This window comes from Herpailurus yagouaroundi, unplaced genomic scaffold, assembly GCF_014898765.1.
Source record: "Herpailurus yagouaroundi ecotype Mexico unplaced genomic scaffold, PumYag 67681, whole genome shotgun sequence".
NCBI classification, from domain to species: domain Eukaryota; kingdom Metazoa; phylum Chordata; class Mammalia; order Carnivora; family Felidae; genus Herpailurus; species Herpailurus yagouaroundi.
In genome coordinates, this window is record NW_024420481.1 from 3,134,531 (window position 1) to 3,142,431 (window position 7,901).

General features: G+C 40.7%; 1 pseudogene; it reads left to right on the top strand.

Annotated features, from left to right (window-relative positions):
• Positions 1–6,605: 6,605 nt before the first annotated feature.
• LOC121025558 (olfactory receptor 6N2-like) lies at positions 6,606–7,322 on the top strand (annotated as a pseudogene).
• The last annotated feature ends 579 nt before the right edge of the window (positions 7,323–7,901 follow it).

A 7,901-nucleotide genomic window follows, 5' to 3' on the forward strand; every position in this document is an offset into this window, starting at 1 on the left:
TGTCACATAATGATACATCACATATCTTTTGGCCCAAAATATTTCTTGGCCCATTTCATTCTCTTTCATGTTGACAAATGGAACAGAACCAGGGGAAAAAAGTTATTTGGCACCAAAGAATATATAGTTGAATTAGAAATATCTGTCACCAAGTCTCAATAATGTCTATCTCCTGTCTGTTTCTGGGTCTGAATAATGTTTGTTTCAGTTATTTCAATAATGCCTATCTCCAGATCTCAAGGTGCAAAAAACAAAGTAACAAAACCATTCCAAAAAAGATATTCGCAAATGACATATCGGACAAAGGGCTAGTATCCAAAATCTATAAAGAGTACACCAAACTCCACACCCGAAAAACAAATAATCCAGTGAAGAAATGGGCAGAAAACATGAATAGACACTTCTCTAAAGAAGACATCCGGATGGCCAACAGATACATGAAAAGATGCTCAACATCGCTCCTCATCAAGGAAATACAAATCAAAACCACACTCAGATATCACCTCACACCAGTCAGAGTGGCCAAAATGAACAAATCAGGAAACTATAGATGCGAGAGGATGTGGAGAAACGGGAACCCTCTTGCACTGTTGGTGGGAATGCAAACTGGTGCAGCCACTCTGGAAAGCAGTGTGGAGGTTCCTCAGAAAATTAAAAATAGACCTACCCTATGACCCAGCAATAGCACTGCTAGGAATTTACCCAAGGGATACAGGAGTACTGATGCATAGGGGCACTTGTACCCCAATGTTTATAGCAGCACTCTCAACAATAGCCAAATTGTGGAAAGAGCCTAAATGTCCATCAACTGATGAATGGATAAAGAAATTGTGGTTTATATACACAATGGAGTACTATGTGGCATTGAGAAAGAATGAAATATGGCCCTTTGTAGCAACGTGGATGGAACTGGAGAGTGTGATGCTAAGTGAAATAAGCCATACAGAGAAAGACAGATACCATATGTTTTCACTCTTATGTGGATCCTGAGAAACTTAACAGAAACCCATGGGGGAGGGGAAGGAAAAAAAAAGAGGTTAGAGTGGGAGAGAGCCAAAGCATAAGAGACTCTTAAAAACTGAGAAAAAACTGAGGGTTGATGGGGGGTGGGAGGGTAGGTGATGGGCATTGAAGAGGGCATCTTTTGGGATGAGCACTGGGTGTTGTAGGGAAACCAATTTGAAAATAAATTTCATATATTTAAAAAAAACCATTCCCTTGGACACCAAGGGGTTTCTCACATTAATGTGCAGTTCCTTTAAAAAGTGAGCTGTCTATAATGTTCCACAAGTTGTATTCAAAGGAAAAAGACACTTAACCCAAATCTCCTGCTGCATGGCACAAACATGAATTATTCAAGAAAGGCACTAATATAGAAAGTTGACCACACACACACACACACACGAACTTCCTCTACTGGTAGAAGAGTTAGTATAGTACCAGTTAAGGATTTCTTTTTTGCCCTTTTCAAAGAGTCTGTCTCTGGGTAGTTTTCCTGCTCACCAGCCTTTTCTCTCTCAGACATTGCTTTCAGGAACAGGTTTATATGTATTTGGACCAAGGGATGACCTAAATAGCGAGGCTTCAGTTACCCAGATGATCTGTATCTACCAATTAATCCTGACATGTATCATTAAGCAATTGTCCCTGATATCAGCTTGGTATAACTTTGGGGGAGAATAAAGATCTAAGAGAATGTGAGTGTTACATGTTTGTTGCTTAAATTTTTTTATGGATAGAATTAGGAGTTTGGAGGGAGGGAGAGCACTGGATATCTGATATTTTTATGATGTACAACATGATGATTTTTAATATACATGTATTATGAAATGATTATCACAATCAAGTTAATTAACTCATTCTTCTCTCACATAGTAACCTCTTAAAATCTACCCTCTCAGCAAATTTCAAGTACACAATACAGTATTATTAACTATAATGCCTGATCATCATACTGGGCACTAGATCCCAGGATTTATTCATCTTATAACTGGAAGTTTGTACCCTTTGACCAACATCTCCACATTCCTCCCACCTCCCAGCTTCTGGTAACCATGGTTCTACTCTCTGGTTCTATGAACTCATCTTTTTTAGATCCCACATATAAGTGAGATCATACAGTATTTGTCTTTCAGTGTCTAACTTATTTCACTTAGCACGATGCCCTCTAGGTTCATCCATGTTGTCACAATGGCAGGATTTACTTCTTTTTTAATGCTGAATAATATTCCAGTGCATATATACACCACATTTTCTTTATCTGTTCATCTATCAGTGGACATTTAGGTTGTTTCTGTATCTTGGCTATTATGAATAATACTGCAATGAACATGGAAAGTGCAGATATCTTTCTGAGACAGTGATTTTCTTTGGATATATACCCAAAGGTGAGATTCCTGGATCATATGGTATCTGGTTGTTATAGCCAGATCATTGCTCTCCTTATCCAGCTATATACTTCTCCCTTCCAGAAGTTAATTTTCAGCTGTTTTTTGGTTTTGTTTTGTTTTGTTTTGTTTGCTTTCTCCTCACCATCCCCTTTTTCCACAAGGTTTTCTTGGATTGACTCTAGAAGAGGTAATGAGTTTGGGCTTCCATAGTTGCTCTCTACTCCCTAGCTATGCTGCTACACTTTCAACTTTATGATTATACTTTTGCAACTATTAGCATCTCAGAAGTGATGGGAGGAGGTAAATTTGTGGGTTTTATTTTATATTGGGCACCAAACAGCTTTTTATGCTAATGAACACCTCTTGGTGATTATAAAAACATAGGAGAATTAATATCAGAGCAAAATCTGATTAAGCATATACCAGGAGAAAGGGTATATGTTTAATTAGATTTTTTGGGTAAATGAAGGTTAAGAACAAGCTGTTTTCCACCGTGTTTGCAAAAAAAGAAATCTACTAAGATAGATCTGAGTGCACTGTTCCGACTTAGTAAATCAAGTATAATGATATACTTGAAACATTCTTTACTGATTGAGGATCTTTCAGAGCCTCCGACCATTATTTTGAGCATTAATCCTGACTGACCATAACTACAAAAGGAGCTGGAGAAGAGAGAAAGAGTAGGGCTGAATGTATTCTGACCCTAGGACATCTCCTGAAAATTGTTTTCTTGACTAAGCTCATTTCATTATCTGTCTCTCTCATGTAAAAGCAAAATGAGACAAAACAGGATTTAAAAAAAAATCTCAGATAATTGAAAGCTCTGTGTAGTTGGGTTGCCATTAATAAAGGTTTTGTGGAGGCTCACGGTGAAGGGAGTTGAAGGCAGTCCTCATGGAACTGTGGTTTTCCTGTGCTTCATATGCAGAGGATGCTTCTGATATGCGGTTGCTAACCACATTTAAGCAATTTCTACAGGGGGGAGTAAAAGGCTACACTGACCCATTCACCCTCTTCCCTGGTTCCTTTTGAGAACAACTGCAAGAATTTGTCAGGCTTTTCACTTAAGAACTTATTGTGTGGCCACAGTGAGAGTTCTGTCTCTCGGTGCTGAGGCTCCATCTGTTAGCAGATTGTTGACCCATATGAGGATTGAAATTGTCATCCCAGCAGCGGATCATACCCCACTAGATCTTTTGAAAAGGAAGGAAGGAAGGAAGGAAGGAAGGAAGGAAGGAAGGAAGGAAGGAAAGGAAGGAAGGGAGGGAGGCAAAAGAAACCCCCACCCAAATTAAATTACCTACTTGGTATTCTCATCTCAGATCTCAGGAAAAGACTTGATCATTCATATAGTTGCTTAATCCATGTCATTTTGTTAGAGTAAACTTTTTATCAAAGTCTAACACGCATACATAAAAGCACAAAAAGTTGTATCCGTTCTCCTATGTAAAAAGCCCTACATTAAAAAATATATATTACTGAAGTATAGTTGCCATACAAAGTTATATTATTTTCAGGTGTATAGCACAGTGATTGGACATCTCTATACATGATGCTGTGCTCACTATGGTAAGCGTAACCACCATATGTCACCCCACAATGTCATTACAATATTATTGACTATGTTCCCTATGCTGTGCTTTTCATCTCCGTGACTTATTTATTTTATAGCTGGAAGTTTGTACCTCTTATCCTCCTTCACCTACTTCACCCATCCCCTCACCCACCTCCCACCAGTTTGTTTTCTGTGTTTAAGAGTCTGTTTGGGTTATTTTGTTTGTTTGTTTGTTTTATTATTTTGACTCCACGTATAAATAAAACCATATGGCATTTGTCTTTCTCTGTCTTACTTCACTTAACATGATACCCTCGAGGTCCATCCATGTTGGTGCAAATGGCAAGCTTTTCTTCCTTTTTATTAAAAAGCCCTAACATTAATCCACCTTACTTCATCCTCCCGTGAATCTAGGCACCATCTCTTACTGTTTCCTCACTTTCCCTTTTAGCCTCTTACAGTCCATTTTCACAGAGAAGCCTAAGGGATCTTTTAAAAATGTAAATCAAACCACACCTCGTAAGAACTCACCTCCTATCACTCTTCACTAGCCTGCCTCACCAGTTGCCCTTCAGCCACAGTTATTGGTTTTGTTGTTTGCTTGTTTTACTTTTTTTCAGGGCTCAGGTGCTTATCTCATTCAGTCCCTTTGCACATGCTGCCCTTCTATCTGTAATACCTCCCCTCTGTTTGTTCTCATAGCTGGCTACTCCATATCCACCGTATTTCAGCTGTAATATCACTTCCTCCTCAGAGCTATCTTCCCTGACCAGCTCATCAAAATGAGGTCACCTCTCCAGGCATATTAGTCTTCGTATTAGACCCCATATTTCTTCCCCAAAGCATTTATCACAGTAGTAATTTTACAGTTATTTTTAAGATCACTTCCACTACTAGGATGTAAGCTCTGGGAACATTAAGACCATGACTTTCTTGCTCCTGATTTTATCCCCAATGCCTATGTCGCCCAATATGTGACACATAGCAGGTGTTCAAAAATATCAGGTAAGTGAAGAAATGACTGAAAGAATGAATAGAATTTGGAGCTTAAGCCTCTCTCTTGCATCAGCATTACTGTCATCACTGGAAGAAAAGAGAGGATGGGAGAGGATTTAGGGAGGCTGGTGTGCCTTTGAATTTGGAAGCACTAAGGAGCACACCCGTAAGCTAAAAGGGGAAATCAAGTTTATTTCATTATTAATTAATGAGACTTGGGATTGAACGATAAAAATCTAATGATGTTAATGTCAGTTCTGAATGCTGGCTGGCAGTCTCTGAAGACAGGGTAAAATGGTAATAGGACACTGCAGTTTAATCCCCCAATTAGGAAGCAGCTGTCCTCTGCCCCCAGAGACAACTCTAGTTGCTGATTGATTTTCCTTATATGCTGTAATTATATTCAGCACCACCTTAGGCACTTTAAATATCCTGAATACCCCATTTTAGGTAGACCTTCCTTTACACAAGCCCATTGTATTAACAATACAGATTAGTACAAAGGGCAAATTATGGAGAAATACAAAAGTATTCTTAATAAGATTCCTTTGCATAGCCAGTTCCCTGAGTGGATTTAAAATAGGTTTTAATTTACAAAAATATGACTTAACTGTAACCTTTTAGGGACACGTCATTACCAAAGCAAAGTAGTAAAGATGGCTTTGCTTTATTCCCTGGCCAGACAGAGGCTTCAGCTTAGAATGCCAACTAAACCGAGCCCCTAACTCTTGCCCCACACTTACCCCTAATTTAGGTCACAACACAGCCTGATTTTCAATTCTATCGCAGCCCAGGCGCTAAGACCAGACAGCCATTTCACAAATATGAGCCTCTGAGCCCTGGCGGGGGAAGGTGGGGTTGTGGGAAAGTGAGAGAGTGCAGCCATGACTCACTGCAAACCCATCCCCACTGCTGGAAAAAAAAATAACTCTAAATGCACATCCTACTGCTTGTGAGTCAGGAATGTCATTTTCATTTATGAAGGATGGAACATTATTTTTCTCTAACATTTCAAGTGAATAATTTTACATACATTTCCCCCGATTTCCATAGGAATTTGATGCCATGGAAGCAATCAGCGACGTGTCCCCAGAGCCTGGCAGAGAGTCTTATTTTTCTTACAGGTACATTAAGATCAATATCTCTGAATTCCCCTCCTCCCTCCAATTACATTTCTGGTGGAACCCACCTTGATTTAGGGGTTCAATGGGCGATAGGGTGGTCTTAATTCCTGGTGTTATTTTAGGATCTTGGACTCACACTTTTATTGAGTCTCAGAAGCTGAGTTTCAGAAGTTCAGAGAAGCTTCTGCACGACATCCCTATTAAGAGGTGTTTGCCTCCCACTGTGAGACTCCCAGAGGTAGACTTGTCACATGTTATGTCAAGGAAAAGAGTGGAAAAGAGCAGAGGAGACGCCCTCTGTGTTCATTCCCCAGGGCATAGTTTCTGATTCTGCTACAAGTATTAGATAAATATACCTGGTAGAACAAAACAGAAAATTTGTTCCGGAGGAGAAAAGACAAAACCTTTGAGTTTTATAGTCTATGGCATTTCTGGTGCAGTTGCTTCCCTCTAGGAGCACAGTTCTTTTTCCAATTGGTGATATTTCTCTCCTTTTTTCGGGTCTAACGTTTGAATCTCACAGACACAGGTAATCCAGCCATGATCAAAGAATTTCTCTTCCTGGGATCTGGGAATCTCCATGGGCTACAGTCTTTTCATTTGGGGATATTTCTGGGCATCTATGTAGTGACCGTGCTGGGGGATGTTTTCATCCTCACAGCCATTTCCTTTAAGCTCAGCCTCCACACCCCCATGTACTTCTTTTCGTCCAATTTTTCCTTCCTTGACATCTGGTCCACTACTTCCGTTGCCCCTAAGATGCTGCAGACCCTCTCTCAGATCCTGAGGCAGCTTCTTTTGCAGGTTGTGTGGCCCAGTTCTCCTTCAGTTCATTAGCCGTAGTTGAGTGCTTTGTGCTGCCAGGCCGTGCCTTCTGACCACTACCTTGCCATCTGCAGCTCTCTCCAGTACCCATCCCTCATGAACCTCCACACGTGCATTATGTTTGCAAGTGGGCCTTGGCTGGATGGATTCCTAACCCCTGTGGTCACTGTCCTCATGACTTTCCAGCTGCCATCCTGTACAGCCTGTGAGATTGGCCACTTCTTCAGTGACCTGGATCCTCTACTAAATCTGGCCTGTTCTGATCCTGAGGTGGTGGAGAAGGCCACTTTCCTCCTGGCCTCCTTTGTCATGGTGTCCATCCTGCTCAGTCAGGCACTAGACGAAGTACTTGGGGATTCAGGCCACTGCTTCTCCCTCTTCCAGGGAACTGGCCAGCAGAGCAGGGACCCTCCCTTGGGCCCTACAGCCTAAAGCCCTTGAGACCTCCAGGTTAATCCTTGCTTGGTAAAGTTGAGTTTGCCCAACAAACACAATTCCATCAGGCTATACCACCATATATAGATGTCTTTTAGGAGAAAATGTGGAAGACCCAAGTTGGCATGCCACAAAAATCTCTCTCTCCCTCCCTGTCTCTTTCTCCCTCTCCTTCTCTTCCTTTTTCTGACTTTCTATTATAGAAATATCTGTTGGTGCTAAGGTTTTTAGTTGCATTATGGATGTGTACCCATGTATACATACACACACACATACACGCACACATGCACACACACATTTGTATACACACATAGTCAGCATACCTTTCCCATTCAAACTTATTGTCTAGTACTTCCTATTATACTTTCTTAGCTTCTGCCTAGCAATGCTCTTCACTATGCCTCTCCTCAGGGTTCATGCACATTCACCTCCCTTTCTCTTATTTCTTAGATCATCTGCCCCTCCACTAAGCAGAACCATCTCTAAAATTCTAGAACAGCTATTGACTGTTCCACCCACTTGAACAGTTAGTTACGCAGTCCCCTAGAAGATTGGAATAACATTATTATTATTCCT